At 39.0% G+C, this 19,917-nt stretch overlaps 1 long non-coding RNA gene across 2 annotated transcripts; it reads right to left on the reverse strand.

The window, feature by feature from the left end:
- Positions 1-2,095: 2,095 nt before the first annotated feature.
- On the reverse strand, positions 2,096-12,185 carry LOC129205414 (uncharacterized). 2 transcript variants are annotated; one of them, XR_008576717.1, is made up of 5 exons: positions 12,101-12,185; positions 8,375-8,517; positions 7,812-7,963; positions 6,311-6,478; positions 2,096-2,497 (listed from the first exon to the last, which is right to left on the reverse strand). It is a non-coding gene; the product is annotated as an uncharacterized LOC129205414 (long non-coding RNA). The 2 variants fall into 2 exon arrangements; XR_008576718.1 differs by lacking the exon at positions 7,812-7,963.
- Positions 12,186-19,917: the final 7,732 nt, after the last annotated feature.

The raw sequence follows: 19,917 nt of genomic DNA on the forward strand, positions 1-19,917 counted from the left end.
TAAGATAACCAGAGTCTACTGGGTGTACCTACTAATGCATGTAAATATATCTATAAAGTGGATATTTTAATGATAAAAACGGCAGGTTTGGTTGTTCAGTTAGAAAGAGTACTGTTGCAGTAATGTTCTCTCTGATATACATCATCTGCTTGGCTCTTGCCAAGATAATGGGCATGGTAAGAACTGTTAGGGTTTAATCTTGTTAGTAAATTTACTCGACATTAATACCTGTCCTATGCCATTATCCTCTTTCTGCTGTACAAGCGTGCATTTATTATAATAAATCTAATAACTTCTACACATATTTTTAGGAAAAAGCCGTGCAATTACTCTTTTTCATCTGTACAGAATATTCAGTGTGGGAAATAACTGGGGTATTGCTCAAAAGCTTTCTCAGCTCTATTGAACCAGCAAAAGTAGCAAGTGAGGACATGGGATAAAAGACAGCAACGTTTTAACCGATAATATTATACAGCCAAACTGGCTTTAGGACTGGGATGAAAGAGTGCTCTTCCTGCCATACATGTCATTGTAAGCAATAAAGATTTTGTCACTGGAATTTACAAAACAGATGCTGAGGCTGGTCTTTGATATCTGTGTTGACTGTAGGGAAATGAACAAAGCATGCATTTTTCTAAATAGTAAATTAATGTGACCAAACCACAGGCAGCAAAATTCACAGCTCAAACAGTTTGAAGTCCTTAAAAATGATTTCTATCTCTTCTCTGCTCTCCAAGGAGAAAAGCAGGATGATGAAAGTCTTGTGCAATGGATATTTGAATCTAGTCCAGGGTGCTTGTTATTTAAACACAGAGTGAAAATTATTCCTGGGGCTATGAATGCAGATGATTTTTTGGGTGTATTGACATTTCTAGACAGCTTGTCAGTCTTTTTCTTAAAGACGGTATTTCATTATACTTCCAGAAAGAAAAGCAGTGCTATTTATGACACATTCTGGGAGAAATGGTATTGTTTGGATGCAGGGACAACCATGATGGAACGGGCTACTGAAGAATGAATGTGCCAGTGCAAAATGAAACATTAAAATAGCTATACTGAGATCTGATGGTTCTTTAGTTTAGTATTATAAGGCATGGCAAAGACTCAAATGCATGGCAGCTTCTTTGTTTTCTTTTCCTCTGTTGCATGTCTTAAATTATCATGGAACAGTAAAACGTATTTATGTATCTTAGTAGCTAAAGGGAAAAATCTTCATTAGCCTCACCTATTCTTTCCAAATAGGACAGAAGAATTACAGCTAAGCTGGGACTTGTTTAAGCAAAGCATCTATTTCCATTTTAGCCTCCCTAAGGAATCCTCCGGGGACTACAGCTGCCACTTCAGAAAGGACTGCATCTCCTTCATATCCTGGAACATTTCTGCCAGCCCCATCCACATCTCTCAAGAACCTGAAGATTTCTAAATGACCCTAGCCATCTATTTTTGGGCAATTAAATCCTACCTCTGATGTTTACGCACTGAGACAAGGTAGGTACTAAGGATCTGATGTCATTTTTACTTTGCACTGTAATTGGTTGTCAACAACAGTGCTGAAGAGCTCTGAAGACTTGTATCAACCTGTCCAATGGAGAAGTTTTTGAGTTGGCCGTTTGATATGTTACTGGACCATGTGTACTCTGGTCCAGAGACTCAGTAACAGTTCTGAACTTGCCGTACACAAAAATGAAGAAAAGGTCTCTTCCATTTCCACCAAACCAGACTCTGCAAAAATCCTGCCTAATGCCAAATGTCAAGTATGAGAAACCTCTAAAACAGAAGGGTTCTTTGCTGACTCATGCTTGGCAATCACCGTGATGGCTGTTAGGTAAGTTCCAGAGCACGGAGACTACAAGAGCCACATACTGCTGTCTGAAAGTCATCCGCAGTCCAAAGTCAGCCTACGGAGAACCTCTGTCTCCCACAATTCTGCTTGATGTTTTCATGACCTACGGGAGGCCCTGAGAGAAAACTGGCATTATGGCCATTAATAATGCAGGAGGTCAGCGAAAATGTTGAGACCACAAAAGACCTAGAACAATACAACCTCTATGAGAGCTAGAAAGAGGTGTGAGATTCAGCTACCCAGAGAAGAGGATGTTTTGAATGGGTGCTTCACCTGGTTTTATTGTAGAATGCACTGAAATACAGAGCATACTGAAAGAGAGGAACAAGCCATCAGTTTGGCTACTTATCAGAGTGTTAGTTTACAGTAATTTATAATGGATTATATTGAATTTTTATTCTTAAAATTTAATATAATTTTAATGTAGCACTTGGAATCTCATATTTCAAATATGCATGCTGCTGTCCAGGAGAGGGCAGTCCATTCCCAGGATCAGTTGGCTCCCATCGCGTACTTAATCCAAGAACTGTAACTAGAAACTCTGACAAAGACAGAAAGTTTCTTCGGCACAGTACAACTAAGATCCCAAGAGGTGAGGGCATATTGGACAAAACTGTCTTGGACAAGACAAACAAAAGGTCTTCCGCTGTCTCCCTGAAAAAGAAAGAATGCAAATATGCTAGTGACAGTATATCAGTAATGTGCAAAAAGGAGGCACAGAAGTGGAGTGAATATATCACCAGAGCTGTACAAGGGCAAATAAATAGCATAACCTGAACTTTGCCTGGGGAAGTCTTCTCCCTATCTATTACACAAATATCATAAATCTGTATGCTATAAAGGCATAAAAGCTCAAGAGGCAGCGAGAAGCTAAGACTGGCCTTTTATTTCACGTCATTTCATTCTTCAATTCATTTAATTTCATTACTTTTCATATTTTTATTTCATATTTTTATAGAACAATGTGAGGGGTTATTTCTGCAAATGGCATGTAATGAGTCAGACTGCTTTTCTTCATTTACAATCCTCCCTGTCCTCCCTCTACCTGTCTCTGCCAGGTATGTGATTCACCCAAGAGAGCTTTGAACTCTGCTCTGGAGTAAAAAGCAGGATAGCCACATTAACAAGATATAGCAGCTAAAGTAATTAGCCTTAATAGCACCTGGCACAGACCCTCCTGAGCTTGTCTGAGATGGTATGTTCATGTATTATATTTCATGGTTACTGAAATCCAGAGGACATACAGGCTCCTCTCCTGAGGTGGTGTAGCAGCACCAACGCGGTGCTCAGCGGGAGTTAGTGAGTCCTCTGCAGCAGTAGCCGCAGAGGTGCTGACGTGAGCTTATCTGCAGCTATTGCTGCACTGCACCGTAATCTGCACTGAAGGAGATCAACGTAACAAAACTCATGGAAGGAGAAGGTGATTTCTTTTACAAAATGTCTAAAGGAGTTGTTTCTGCTCATTCAAACTCATTCTCTCATAAACTTTATTTGCTCACGATCCTACATCCATCCACATGCACAACAAGCACCTCTTGGCACTGGACCTCTATAGATCAAAGCAGTCTGCTCAGGATCACTGCTGGAGCACAAGGGATGCTGGCTCCTGAGTCCTCATCATGTCTTTGGGGTTATTTTTGATTAGCAATGGATAACTACATTTTGGACAGATTTTTTACATGATTTAGGAGTCAAGAGCTGTAATGGGGTGGTCCTTTCCTACAGCCTGTCTTCCTGATCAGTTAACAGAAAAAAGAATGGCATCATGTCGTGTGCAGTCAGGTAGTTCAAGCACTAGAAAAGGAAGGACAAGGCATGGTGCGTACCTTTCAGCTCTTACATTTTAGATGGAGGACAGAGTATATATCACCTGGGTAATAATCTAAGAACTGAACTACAAAGACTAACAGAGAATTTTGATTTGCTTAGAGCATCAAGCAGAAACTTGAAATACAGTCATAAACAATAATACAGGAAATCAGTGAATATATTCACAGGACCAAAGAACTAGAAAAACAAAATTCTACGAACAATGTACTTTCTACAGGCTTGCAATAAGGATAGAGAAATTTAAGAATGGTCAGTGGGTTAGGATGAAGAACTTCAAACTCTATAGTTGAAGGACATAGTTGAGTTCATTGCAAGGGAAGCATACCAGCTGTTTATAGTAGGAAGGTAGTATTAGGTTAGGAATATGTATGAGACTTTGAATTTAATCCCTGTTCACTGTATTAGCTGGAAATTGGACCTAGATCTTTCCTAAATTATTTTTAGTGCTTTTTCTATCTCACCATCTACCCACATTACAGTCAAATCCACTTTCTACAAGTTCCTTCGGAGTCTAAGACAGTGCCGAAGACGAGTGCACTTGACAGGCAGTGGGACACATCCTCCAAAGGGCAGCAATGACCACAGCACAGTCTGGGTTCCCTCCTACTTTTCAGTAGTGCAATGTATTGTCCAGGTGAACAATCATAAATAATTATGCACATAAATACATGTGCGTAACAAAGACTAAGTTTGAGAACTTTTTTCTATTGCAGCAGTCAAAAGGGAATGTTTTGTTAACTGTATTGTCCTTTTTCAGAGAATTTTACCTTCCTTTTGCCCTTCCACTTCATTAAGAGTTTTGCTCCCGTGAACTTGAGGAAGGGCAAGGGTTTCTGTTTGTCTCTGAATTTGCTTCCATTTTATTAAGCTGTGGTTGTGCCCTGTGACGTCTCCCTTGCCCTGGCACACTCCCCAATCCTAAGTCACGTCCCATTCTTGCCAGGCCTTTAGTGCGACCTGCCATGGTGCCAGGATCATACTTTCTTTTGCTGACTCAGAAGTACACAAGAAGACTGTCTTCACCTCAGCAACTACATCTACAGCGCATCTCAGAGGGTGATCTGTGTCCATGCCCAGAGCTGGATGTACTACTAACTCCCTGGACAAATACATCTAGTCTTTTCCTTGTCCCCCACTCATCCCAATGCTGGAATGTTCTTGCATTAATCTTAGTCCTTCCAGCCTGTCCGGTAATGATTTCAGTATCAAGAAACCATCCTTTGTCAGTTGAAGAGGGGACAAAGACTACGTCTATGCTAGGAAACTAAACATGGCCAGAGTCTGGGCTTGCACACTATCTCGTGATGGTGCAAACTGTTTAACTGTATAGCACATTCCCTGGCATGGCTCTGGCCCATGCTGGCTAGCATGGTCTCACACAGTGCCAAGACATAGTTTGGGGGATGACAGAGTTAGGACTTTCCCAGCAAGCAATGTAACTGTCCATCTCATTCTTAATAAAACCTAACAATGTTTGTAGAGTCTTAACCGCAGGCTGTACAAATGTTCCGACTGGCTGAGTAATGCCTGATGATGTAGTATTCCTCTTTACTAATATTCATTAGAACATATATGCAAGTGCAGAAAATATCCAATTTGGTTTAATTCACATTTGAACTGAACCATATCTTTCATAAGTAGGAGCTAACCATAAAATTAAAAAGATTTTTTTTCGCTGTCATAAACAGAGAAAACAACAGATGAGTCCCTTATAATTTTTAGCTCCAAGGACCCATGAACACACATGCATGTGAATTTGAGTAGAGATTCCTATATAGCAATAGTTCTACTGAATTCGGTGAGCATTTCCCCACATAAGTGTTTGCGCGGTGAAAGTTGGATGGGACAGTGAAGGGTATGGTCTTCCTCTCCCCAAGAATTTTAAAGAGCTCAATTAATTTCTCCATCTTGAATCAGAAGAGTCACAAAATCTCCAACAGTTTCACTAACAGAAACCTTTCACACACCAAAAAAAAAAATGTTGATAAAAAAAGTGTGATTTGGGATGGAACAGAAAATAAGACATGAGCTGTTGGCAGGTTTGAACAGAGATTTATGTGGGAAGAAGTAATGATACACTGGAAGGACTTGGGGAAAAATGACAGATGAGAAAGCTGAAAAGGACAGGCGTCAGTTAAATTAATTATATTAGTCTTATCTTTTCCATTCCAGTTTGCAACTAAGGGTAGGCTTGCTAGGCATTGTGATTGCTTTGCCGTATAAAAGACAATCCAGGCCACTGATAAATGTCAAGCTGTTCAATTCTTCCATCTATTACTCTCCAAAGCACTTTAAAGCCTATTGCAGCTCTCTCAAATATTTATAAAGAGACAGTTTTGGAAAGCAGACAGCTATTTTGCCATATGTCTGAATGGCTGTTCTTCAATATGTTCTTGAAGAGTAATGACAACTCTTAAAATTTGTAAGGGCAATTTGAAGGGACCCTCTTCATTTACATTTAGTCCACAATTTAAGTTTTGTGAAAAAATGGCTAAAGGGTCATTTTTAATGTTTGGACACATGATTATTTTTTTTTTATTGCGCACACTCCCTTCTACTTTTAAGTACTGTAAGGCAACTGTGTGGAAAGCAAGAGCAACTGGCTAACATAATACAAAAAATGTAAACCAAACATACACATTTGGGAAATCCCTTGCTGTTCTGTTGTGATGATGTAGCATCACCAAGCTCCAGGCTTGGCATTTCTTTCCCATGAAAGTAAAAGAAACTGTTCCATGGTAACCCAAGCCTCTCTCTCTCAATAGCACTCCTCTGGACTTGAAGAATGTGTTGACATATCAGCATCTGTAATAAACAGCAGAAATCAGGCCCTTAACTTCACTTATGTGTTTAAATTTAAAAAATAAAAAAACCCTGTGACCTTCAGGAAATAGATAAAAGTGAGTTAGAAAAATCAGACATATTAATAAGCAGTCACAGGAATGTTTGAGAATAAAGACCAGAAGGCGTTTGTAAGGATGTCTGGAACGACTTTACGTAACAGATGGTACCTGGTAGGAGCACTTGCATTTCAATTTCACTTCTGCACACAGCATTTGTTTGTATTAGGGAAGCAAAACCTTCACAGACAGCTCTAAAATTTATTCAAAGGTAATTTTTCATTAGTTAGATTCAGGAGATTAATGTTCAGGATTTAAAAAAATTGATTGCTATCCTTTTATTTATTTTTTTCTTTCATTCTCATTTTCACTTTCCCCCTACCCTGCCAATACATGCAATAAGAGATGTGGAGTCCAGTATTTTTATTTTTACCATATATCTCTGGTTGCGTTCATTTGTGATATGTTCTTATATTTACTTACACATATAAAAGGAAAACTAGAACTCACTAGTCTGTCAGTCAGCAGACTTAAAACCTTCAGTGTCAGTTCCCCTGTGATCAAAAGGCCCTACTTCCTACCCATGACTGAGAAAGCTTTGCAGCATGCACACAAGATCAATAAACAATCAATAGCACTGAGCAGAGTTTTAGTAGAGATTTTTGCAACATAAATGACGATCTTTCATTGTATTTTGTGCTTCTGTAGCACAGTTGTATCTCCCTCCCATTTTCCCAGGGTTCTTTGATGCTGTCTCTGGACACTGAGGAATGCCATAATAATGCCATCACGTCATGTTGGTGGTGGTATAGCACCAGGGCCTCTTCTTATCATCTGGGTTGCTACAATAATTTATATCTAAACTCCTGAAATAGAAACATAGAGTGAAAATAACATTATTCTGGAAATCTGAAACCAGATGTTGTATGAAGGTATAGAATGTTTTCCTGACCTGTTTAATTTACTGGAGTGTCATCATCACAGATAAAACATTGTCCCATGTTGCTGTTCTTTCATGCTAGAGACATATTATTTCAACAAACTACTGTTTTGGAAGTGATCAATAAACCGTGTAATAAATGTTCTTTTGCTGGCCATTATATGATTAGTTTTTCATACTTCATACTTGTCTTCTTTACGCTTGCAGTGAAATATGCCTACTGTAAGGTATGTGTACTGGCAGCTGACTAGTCCACTAAGACTGGCTCATATTCAAAATGCTGACCAGTCTCAGGTCATTTTTGCACTGGACCAGTTATGGGGGGGACAAACTCTGACTTTTGTAGGGAGGATTTTACCTTGATAATACATTTTCAAATATAATTAGACTCCTGAAGTGTATTCTGCACTTCCTTTTAATAGCAATCAGGCAGAAACGTGACCAAGTTGAACACGATCCCACTCCAGCAGACTCAAGAGTGTGGCATTGGTAGGTGAACGAGCAGCAGTACTGGAAAGAAAAATGTAAAAAGTCAGCTGGAAGAGCAAAGTTGGAGACAGCAGGAAAAAGTGAGGGTAAGAGACAAGAACGAGGTATGAGGAGAAGCACTGCAGGGTACAGAGAAGTAAAGAATCCTACCCTAAGGAGAAGCCAAACCAAAGTCTATTCTATGCACAGTAACTGGACCTTATCAAACTACAGCATTTTAGTGGCTGGGTTGTGCCACAAGTTCATATGAACAAATTCAGCCTTATGAATAAAAATGCTCTAAATTCACATGTAAAGCAAATCCCTGATTTAAAATAAAACAAACACAGAAGAACGTGAATATTCTCCCATACTTAAATATATTTTACAAAACAAAATAAAAATCATGGTAGAAAACATAGTGGGGAGAACGAAAAGAAGAAACATACATACTCTGGATTTTACACTCTGGGATGCCACTGTAATCTAATCTGGTAGCAGATCTGGTGAAACACCATGGTCTATTTTCATTCCCATCAGGATTTCTGCAGTATTTTTCTTCAAACCCCACATGAGTGAAAATTTCACTGAAAAAGCTGTAAATAGAAAAAAAATACCATTACACAAGAAGTGATTTTTTCTTTTTTTTCCAGATGTTTACGGCTCAGTTTATGCAACCTGAAAGCCAAGAAAATGGATACTCCTCTTGTGGATCTAATGTCTCTGCCTGAATTTTCTTCCATCAGATAAGCTCTTATAAAAAGTCTCTCTATTGCCACTGGAATGCCCCGAAGAACCACCAGCCTCATGTCCACAGTTTACAGGAAATTCAAAGGGCAACAGTGCTCCTCTATATTTTCATGCAGCTGATCTATTTGACTTTTATTGTCATATCTATTGTTTCTAACCTACAAGGTTTAAAAGAGGTTCAAAGAAAGAACTGTGACATTTTCTTTGGAAGATACAGAGAGAGAACACTGACTAAACTGCAGAGGGTTTCCAGCAACACGAATGTCATACCTGTGTGAATCTACCTGAAGAGCAGATAGACCTTCTTCCACGCCTCTCATATAGTAACAATAACATATTAGCAGTGAAAAGGCTCATCAGTATACTGATACTATTTCAGTTTCATTTTCCATGCATTATCTCTTACCTAAAAAACCAAAATCCTGGCCCCATTTAAGTTAAGGACGAAATTTTCATTGTGTTATTTTTTTCCAAGTGAGTGTTATTTTTTCCAAGTGCGTGTTTTGCTTGAACAAGGACCACAAAAATTGGAAGCATATGATACCATTTTAATCAAAATGGGACAAATTACACAGTGTCTTAAAAGCATATCTGTCTTGCTTATTTTTGTGGTAAGAGATAAAAGTCAGAGTGAGAGATATGTGGAGGAAACTATTCATTATAAATTAACCTCAGCAATAAGTAACTGCCTTTGATAATCTATGGCACAGAATTGCTTAAAGCACACTATTAATGGATAGTTCAGAAAGGATCATTCATAATATTTAGACAAATATGAGAAGACCAAACTTTGATGTGTGGAGTGTGCCACCCGCCTACTTCAGGCACAGCACCCTCTTCTGTCTTTCATTCCTCTGTAATCCTCCTCCTTCCTTTTCTTGCACTCTAGAAGATAAAACTGAAACAAAACACACTGCTGATGAATCAATATTACTTTACATATGTCTTACCTAACTGATGTTCTGCACTTGTTACATATTTAGCAAATTTCAAACCTCAGTCCGCCACAAATGTGCATATTATTCCACTATCATCAATAAAAGAAAATTAGAGATATTAACAGAGTGCTTATACAAGGAAACTCATTAAAGGTGTCCTGTTTTCAAGAGGAAGGCCCTGTTGAAACTGAGAGGGGACAACATATGAAGAGGAATAGGCCATTTTGTTAAAGCTGTTCTCCTGCTACAGTTCCCGAGAGCACGTGACTTTATGTGCAGCTTCCCTTGTAGCATTTGTGTTAAAATGTTATTTCTTTCATTCGTACTAATGGTGGCAAACTGAACAAAGCTCATTCTCCTGGGAGTGGTACAGGGCAGTGCTGCTGGAATGGGTAGTGAGGAAGACAGGAGAAGGCAAGGAAAAGACAGAGCCTTCAGCAGTACGGAGTATTCCTTCTGAAGACAAATATTAGCTTAGTGCATGGCAGACGGGTTTTCCCAATCAATGTCCTGAGACTTTGCACTATTCCATCTTAGACCTCACTAATGTTGCCTCCTTATCTTGTAAATGCCTTATTCACAGAGGAGTCACGAGGATGAATTTATGCAAAGCTATGAATTAATCAAATGTGATAGCAAGGCGGACCTTGGAAGTATGTAGACCATGAGACGGAATACTTCACTTCTCTAACACCCTTTTGCAGGATTATAAAGCAATGAATTTGTGAGCCATCTGTGACTCCATCTCTACTCTCAAATTCCTTGTGTTCTTCAAAATGGTTCCAGTTCAGCTACTCATTCATTTTTGCTTATAAAAAAATGTGCATTCTAGCTGGTTCAAGCTGAACAGAAGAGAATTTGGGTGGGATGCATACTCAAGTGGGAGTGAAACTTAACTGAATCTCTAAGCAGCAGCAAGAAAGGGAAAATGTGGCTTAAACTGTCTGACAAGGACTTCAAAATAAAAATTTAAAACTGATTTCAAAACATAAGCAATATGCATCATTGTGGTTTGAAGTCCATTATATTATAAGCACACGAATAGCACAGGAAAATTGATCAGGACAACCATAAAAATAAACTGATCTATTGGCTTTGCAGACATTTCTCTTAGAAAAGAACCTGGATTAATCCAAAATATTTGAGAAGCACAATACTGCATTACCTGGAAGTAGTAAGTACAATCAGATAAAATAACTCTTAATAACCTAATGTACAAATGGCACATTCCTGCTATATTATATCATTTTTCTCTATATTTGTTATATGGTATTTCTGAATTACTACATAATTGTACAAAATGTATTGACATGATTATGACTGTATCTTAAAAATGCAGCTACAACAATAAAATAGGTTTATCTAATGTCTAAACGAAAACGTGCTAACATTTTTATGTTACATGAAAGCTGATTGTGTACTGCGTTTGCTGAAATGTTTACTCCAAATGCCCAAAGCTTTTACAAATAAACTAAAAAGCAACATAAATATTTTTAAAAGTTTACCATATTGCTTAGCATTTTGTAAATCCACTTATATTTCCTTGAAAAACAAATCCTGCAACATGTAGGCAACTGAAAATTATATTTTAATCTGCTAAAAGTCTAGTTTGCTCATATTTTTATATGCAATAAGAAAGCCTCGTCAACATGCAGTCATAGAAAAGAGTGAATGTTCTATGCCTTTGCTCATGATGCTTTTTAAAAGTTTGCATTTCAGAAAAGGAGGATTAAAACTAGGATTGCTAAACTGTGAAATATTTCATAGTAACAGAGGCAATAAGCAGATACAGGACCAGATCCACATTTCAATGTAGTTTAATAGATGGTTTAGCTGAAATGAAATAAGGCCCTTTTTTAGACTTTAAAAAGTCTAATTCTAAGAACATCAGAAAGGCATCCTTGTCTAGACTGGATCCTTTCCCCAAAAGTAATTATGAAGGGTATATATAGATTTTATATGTATATATATATAAGGAATTATAACAGGGTATCCAAACACAGCGGTTTCTCTAGCGCTGTCCCAGCCAGCCATTTTCACACCAGTTTGATCACAGCCTAGTTTCTCAAGCCTAATACTCAAGTGTGGTACCTGAGTTCTGTATCTTAAGCCCCTCCCTAAATCATAATCTTGCAGCAGCTCGTTAGGATCATGGCACCTATTTTCATGCCTGTGCCAGCTCCTACAAAAGATATTTCTCAAGTCAAGAGCTACAGATTCTGTTGGTGTGATACAGGTCTTTAATGTGGAACAAAGTTACTAATATTTGTGCTTTAAATATACATATCACCATTTTCAGACGATAGTCAGACACCTTAGTAAAGGTCCTTGATTTTTTTGCAATGATCGGCTACCATGAGTCTGATGTTCTTGCAGTGACTGTGGTAGTTGGTCAGCAAATCTGAAAATCACAACCTGACTTCACAAACTTGATTTTGAAAATATTTGGGTTTAACTTTACTAATACAAATGTAAGGCGAAGAAATCTTACCAGAGCATAGAAATGCAAAAGACAGACAGCTTTGCTGATCCCCATTTTGGCCCAGACAGCTGGGGCTGGAAGCTGTGTGTATGAGTGCACAAAGTTTTATTGATTCCCACTGGAGTTACACATCAGCAAACAAATGTGGTAAATGAAGTTAATCATTTCCTCAGTCCCAATCTCCATTTTTTAATCTCCAAACATGACCTGGAATGTAAGATGTTACAAAAGAATATTTAAATGTTTGTACTGGGTTCTGGGAAAGGTGAAGGCGCTCTCATCTTACTAAACCTGCTGTTATTCTCTATGCCTCATTTTGTTTAACTAAAGATGAAGATAATATTGCTGAAAATCATGTCTCTGAGCAGAATGCTGGACTCTGCATGTTCAACTCCAATTGTCTGTGCTATGAAAGGGTTATTTACAGCATAAGGAATACGGGACTGAAAAGGACATTCAATCCAGTTCCCTGCAATTGAAGAGTGGTACCATGCCATCACACATGAAAAATTATCAAAGTCCATTGTAAAATTGTGTATGTTGAAAGCTTATCTTCAGCATACTACTCTAACTAGGAAGGCTGTTCTTAACTCTTACAGCTCTGGTAAAAACCTGAAAGCAAGGACTGATGTAAATAATAGAGGGATTTTCTGAAACCCAGTGCCTCTCCTCTGAGCCCCAGTACACAGTCAGGTGAAATGGCAGCACCATGCCTGGGCAATATACAGGAAAATCTTTTGGTGTCCTGCTCCTACTAGAAAAGAAATGCAGAGTGGAATTCAAGATACCTAACTTAAGATAAAGTTAAGATATTAGGTAAATACTGATTTCTAACTAGTCTGTGACTAATTACTCGCCCTTCAGATTCCCTTTCCAATCAATTGAGAGATAGGTATTTGGAAACAGTTTGTCTGACTAAACATATTTGTCGACGTCAGGATGAGCCACATCCTGGGAATTCTCATTTCTCTCATTGACTACAAAAGGAATTTAGCATGATGAACTTGGCAGGAGACATCTACACTGTAGATCTCTGCATTTGATCAGATAAATCCACCTACAGTGTACATAGTCCCATTGAAAGAGAGCTTGCTTCACTTCCATCTGTTCTCAAGAATATGCTGAGCAAGTTCTCTCCTTCCACTTCAACATGCTCACCGTTAATGGGATGGGAAAAACAGAGAAACTTTGGGCCTTTTTATTTACTCTTTTTTTTGCTGCTGAGAGACCACATGAGATAACTGATTTGTCATCAAGAACCTTGTGGTCAGGGGGCTGTGACCGCACATCCATTCTTTGGACAAGGTAGTCAAGCAGTCTCTTCTGCCATAATGCAAGCTTTTATATATGACCACAGACTCTTCTGTGCGCTACCTTTCTATTGTTATTGATGTTTCTTCTTTCTCATACCTAGGTAGTCTAATGCTTCAGCCATTTCTTTAAGTTATGAGGGGATAAATACTGACAATCAGGTGGCAGAATTTAGCTGAGAGAACAAAAAAGTGAAGTACTTTCCCTTGCCTGGAAAAGGAGGAGACTCTGGGAAAAAGAATTTTACAGGAGTGTAGAGAGATTTTACATTCTAGGCAGGAGTCACCCAGCTGGCTATGAAGAGCCCCAGGAGCTGCTAAAGTTTCAGTATTTTGATATTTTCTTGAAACAGGACAGTGCATGTCTGTGATGGTTTTTGTGATGACCTTTGAGGCACTGTGGTGCAGGCTCTTACTTATGATAATGGATTGCAATATCTAAGGAGCTTTGCCACTCAAAGTCTTTTGTCAGGATGTGCAATTGAGAGAGTATTCGTTTATGCAGTTTTCCATGCTAGTGGAACATTTTGGCAAAGTTTCCTCATTTTCCATATTACAGATATATGCATACCATCAAAACAGGGTTTTTTGACATTTCCATGCATTAGGTTTATCACTCATCATTTTTTTCTTTTTGTTATTTAATTTTTATTGTCATATCATTAACTGGTAAGAATTTCTTTCCTCTGCCCAAACCAAAATAAAAATGCTAAACACACAAAGAAATGAATGACTACTCTATTTCATTCAATGTGTACATGAAAACGAGATCATCACAGTGCTGCTGTAATCAAGGCGAGTTGTCACAGACTTCAATGGAGTTAAAAAATCATCCTCGGCAATATGGTACAGACAGGTGAGCAGACTTTAAATTGTGCATGTGTGAAGAAAAGAAACTGAATAATACCTGGTCTATTTGCAATGCCATATCAATATTCTCAGTTCATAGTAATGTAACTATTTTTGTGCTTCTAATAAAGCATTATTATGAGTCCGTTAACAAAAAGACTATTTTCTCAAGAAAATATCTTCCACTTAAGGTATGGCATCCAAGTCTAAACTCATGCACACTTGTAAAACTCAAGTTAGTCCACTGAGATCTCTTGGACATTATCAGCCATCATTTGTTTTCTTAGAATAATAGCGTACAATGCTGCTATTGAGAATATATATCCTGATACTAAAACAGCTAGTGTATCATTAATATTCCTTTTTGCAGACAAATTCAGGTTACTTGTGTTTCAAGATATGTTGAGTCAGATTTTACAAATAAGGCAAATATCTCAATTGCCCTTTTATCTTTTTACTGTACGTATAGGATACTGTACTGAGAAATGGCATATATCTTTCTGAAATCCTCCCAATACCTCTTACAGTAATCAAGTCAAAGAAAAAACCCAAAGTACATTTTTTTCCATTGGAAGCACACACACACAGACAGACACACATTCAGGTCTTTTCTGTAGCAGGCAGCATGTGAAGCCCATAAGGAAGAAGATCCTCTTCTTTCAAGGAAGCAGGAGATCTCTCAGTTTAAGGCTGCACAGGTATGGCATTAACACAGACATGGCTAGCTTCCACTGATACTCTTTCAACAGTTATCCCCTTTTTTTTACCTATATTACTTCTTCATCATGCTCACTGTATTTGCTGTTTATCACTGAAGACAGTGAGGACTGAAAATCACAGCTCAAGAATATGTAACAGCAAAGAAAATCTCTTCCTTCTCCACAAATTGTTTTCATTTCCTGAGGGAAAAAGCAAAAATAGGAATAAAATGCATGTACCTTCCATGTACCTTCCATGTACCTTCTAATTGCTCTACCTCCAATTTACAAAATATTATACTGTGGTTGCAATTAACTGAGCATTATTTAAGAAATGTGGGAGACAGTTTTTTGTCCTTAGGCAGCAAAAAGTCATATAGTATAAGTATAGACAAGTGATCTGAAATCACACTTCAATTTGGGCAGAAGATAGTGCTGAAACTTTTTTTGCCACTGAATCTGCCTTGGTCTCCAGGTCAGCCAGAAGGATGGAAGTTAAAGTAGGCTTTCCTTTTAAAAGCATCCAAATTGAATTTTTGCTGATCCAATTCATCCTTTGATCTTACTAAGTATCTGTACAAACTTTCTTTAAAAAAGTGCTGTTCAGTGGATGTTGGGAAGAGTGCTGCTTATGACATTTTATTTGAAATAAAGGCCTAACAGCACAAGTTCCAAAATTATAAAGATCCCAGTAACCACATTGTTGCATGTAGGCAAGAGGTATTTGGTTATTAACTGAGTTAATTCACAACTCCTTTGCTATTTCCTTGCCCATTCCACTGAGCTAAATTTATATGGAAACATGATTTCAGTCCCTTCTCTTTTCCCTCTGCTTCTTTCTCCCTTGTTGAAATGATTAAAAAGACCAGAAAGGAAAAGAAGTGATTCAAGATTGAAATGTCAGTGCTGATGGAAAGAGAGGAGAGCTGTGCAATGGAGAAATTAAACATGATACACAGAGACAGACTTTCACCTGTTTTCATTTGCAAAGTCACAGAAATGTTGCAGAGAACTGTAGCCATTATTTCCACAGCTGGATTGCTCCCATAACACGAATGGTGGCTTGCCAATTTGAACCAGCCTGCAACAATAAACCAAGTAACAACGACAAGGAAGGTCTGAGTAAAGGTAAGAAAATTCAAGGTCTTACTCATATCTTGCAGCTTGGGAGCCAGATAACTAAATCACTGGCACTTTCTTTCTCTTCCTAGGAAAATAATTGATTATTGAAATGAGAACTGCTTAGAATGGCTTTGCCTTGAATTCATCCTACTCTTGAGGGTGCAAAAGTTTGACCCTGCTAAGTGTATTGCTAGATTCCTGCTTCATTAAACCCAGGGGAAAAGAGAGGAGCAGACATGAAATAAAAAGTGGAAGATGACTAAGGAATTAGGAAAGCAATGATACAGACATTGGCAGCAAAAGGGCAATGAGAGACAAAGCTATGAAAATGCTATGAAATGCATGAAAAAAGCAGGCCAAAAATCAAGCTTTCACACCATTTTGAACTAGAAGACCTCAATACACCTTAATTAGAAAAGGTGCCTTAACATTTTATTTAATGTGCAAACACATTTGAGAAAAAGAAACAGTGGGGGTAATGAAAGGACATGTATTTAAGGGTCTCAACTAATTTTATTAATTCTTAAAAATTGCTTGCAAAAATATGACTCTATGAATATCGCAATAACTGCAGCAAATGAAAAATGTGAAGCATATGATGAGGCATATAATAGGGAAAGATGAAGATTCAGAACAATATATCAATAGGAAATATTATTCAGCTTTGTTTTACTGACTTTGAACACGTATATGTATACTTTTTGTTAGGGGTTGCCAAATCCATTAGCCTGACAGAGCTCAATGTTCCCAGGTCCAGCCCATATCAAGGCTGAGCAGATATTCCCAACATGCACACAACCACGTACACATTTACACACACACACACGTGGCCAGCCACGTGACCATGGGACCCACTTGTCCTCCTGGTAACCAGCTCTCAGCCTCTCTGATCTCTCCAGTAACTGGGACAGGTTTATGGCTGCTTTGATAACTAGCTCCCAAGCCTCTACCCTACTTACTGGCTAGTTGGGCTTGATACTCACTGGTGACTACACACTGACATACACACTCACGCACAATATACACACACTGCTCTATTTGCCACTATGTCTCATGGTCTCACTCCAGTTGCTGCAGTTAAACTTCCATACACACAGGTGCACACAGAATAGAGGCTCGCTCACCCAGAAAAATAGAAATGGAGTTTAATGAGAGGACAGGGTAGATAGCACTGATCAGGTGATGTTAAAACCTCCCATTCCCTGCCTTTGTTTCCTCCCCTAGCATCCCAAAATAAGTACTGTACAATCTTAGGATGTTCTTCCTCTGCATCCCATCATGAGTCCCATACCCCCTAAGTGGTAACCCCCCCCCAATTTGAAAGTGCTCAGAGGAGAGTCCCATACCCCTTGGCTCATCTTGACAGGTTCCCCACCTGGCCCGCAATGCCCATAGCTGCCCGTAGCTGCCCTGCGACAGCCCCAGGAGGAGCTGGGGTAGGAAATCCCTTTCTGTTACTGAGTTATTTGACGAAACACCTGAAGACAGTGGCAAGGAACTACTTCCAACAGCCTCCATGCACTTTCTGTCAAGCCTTTTGTCATCTGGTGTGCATGCCTTAGAACTGAGTTACAGGACCTTGGAGGAAAGCAAGTGTAGGGAACATAAAAGGAAACAATAGTATTTTTTAGACAAGTAAATGGAAAATTAAACACGCAGCTTCCATTTCGAATGTATTTTATTAGGTTAGGAAAAATCATTTCAATACCCAGCTCTTTATACCTTCTCAGGCTAACTGGTTATACGGAGCCAGCAGCAAGTTGTGGTCTCCAAGAAGTATGAGTACCTGCACATCACCCTTCCACCACAGACACATACGCAAGCTATTTCCTTTGCTACTCTGCATTTTTTCCTCTGATATCTGATGTTTCACAGTTCTCCAGTGAGAAATACATTGTAATGACAGTGAAAAAGGAGTAGGATAACAGTCACGGGGAGTGGTGTAATAGACAGTAGGCACAGTGTTGTTCACAGTATCGCAGTGTTCACTTGTTTTCCAAAGTGAATGAGCTTGCTGACCTTTAAATCTGTTCCTGCTGCTTCTGCAGTTTGTTTCTTACCCACTGCCACTCCACCCAAGCCACTGGACCCCAGTATACATTCAGCACAGCACAATTCTGGAACAAGCCATTATATATGCAGTAAGTAGAGAAATTTTCTTTAAAATTTTGTGGTTTGCCTTCTTTGGGTTCCAGTCTTGCCTGGGTTTTTTGATTGCTTTGGTAGCTCTTTTTTACTTTTGTTATACAAGATGCCACATTCAAAAGAGTTGTTTCTTATTAATGGTGACTCTCATTCTGATTAGTATTGCTACGATTTCTCCCGGCAGAGACTGGGCCCCAGGGCTTGGTGTCATACGGCTGAGCAGGCCAGGAGAAAGGGCCTTAGATGTGAACGAAGGTGTGAAGAATAAAAAAATCTTGACCCAGGTTAGGGAACAAGAGAGTGGCAAGGCCAAAACCCTCAATAGCTTACACTCATTACAAAGCACTGTCCAGTTTTCTCACGTAACATCCCTCACAACTCCAGGCCACCTCCCTTGCCACCTTGGGTGGGAGAGCATGGAGGAGGCAGAGGGGAGCTGCTGCCCTCTGCAGGCACCCTGGCCCGGGCACTCTGTGGGGTGGCCACCGCTGAGTGGGGGTGGCACCCCAAGTCCGGCACGCTTATCCCCAGCACCTGATCACCCACTTTGGGTAAAGCAGTGCTTATGGTCCCTGTGAGTAAAATGAGGGTGACAACCCACGCCTTTCTGCTTCCTCGATTTCTGCGTAGTGAGGTTGTACTTGTGAACAGATTTAAAAATGAAAAGCATTGCCTACCTGCTCAGGGTTATGGCTACGTGAGTTACTGGTGAGCCCCAAGGCATGTTCCTACTGAGCATGTGGGGGAGCCGGTATTTTAAATACCTAGCCTCTATGATTTTGTCCAGATCACTGTAGGACTGAGTTTAACCTAAAAAGAAAAGAACCTTTGTGTTTTTGGTAGAAAGTGAGTTCTCCTTTTCTGGTTAAGAAATACGATTTTCTAGTTGTTCATGCTTTCCTAATCTGTGAAGCCCCAGTGGTGTGGTACATTTCCAGAGGTGCTTTAGGCTAGGTCAGGAGCTGTTTCTTAGGGAAAGTCAGACAATAATTTTGTTTCTCTCTTCTTTTTTTCTTTCGCTGGTGTTTGTGATGTGTATTTGTTATCCTATGGATGAGAACAAGCAATCAGACTGGGTCATCCGAAAATTTCAGAGTGCCCTCTGCATCCTAGAAAAATTGACTGAGGTGCCTACATATTATTACTGTACAATATTACAGTTAGTTACGTAAAGTTATCAAACCATCAAGTTTATCTCATTGCAGTTATAACTTAAATAATTTCTGTATTTGGAGAGAATTTTGCTAGCAAATAAATCCAATATGATGGTCTGCTGCAGCTTTTCTGAGTTATACATGCAATACATGCAAATTTGAAAATTTCAGAGACATATGAGGCCAAACATAAAAACTCACTATATTTCCACAAAGCACTTAAAATATACTTTGCTACTGTAAAATTTCTTTGATTAATTATTAAAATATTCCTTTTACAAGTACATAGACAATTCAGATAATCTGGAATTTAAAGTGCCAAACAGGATGGCTTAACCTTCACAATACAAACAGCTCTGGAGCTTTAAGATACTGCTGCCTACATTTGACCATTTGTTTTCAGCTGTCTGCTCTGCGGGATTGCCACCCCAAAAGAGCACATCTCTGCTCTGCAGAGCCCTGCACACCAGCCTCTGGGCAAAGTTCCTTGGCTGAGTTTAAAAGCCCCGATCTGCTGTGGCTCGGTGGCAGCGGCACAGGACCACCGT

The sequence above is a fragment of the Grus americana genome, chromosome 3 (genome assembly GCF_028858705.1).
Source record: "Grus americana isolate bGruAme1 chromosome 3, bGruAme1.mat, whole genome shotgun sequence".
NCBI lineage: Eukaryota > Metazoa > Chordata > Aves > Gruiformes > Gruidae > Grus > Grus americana.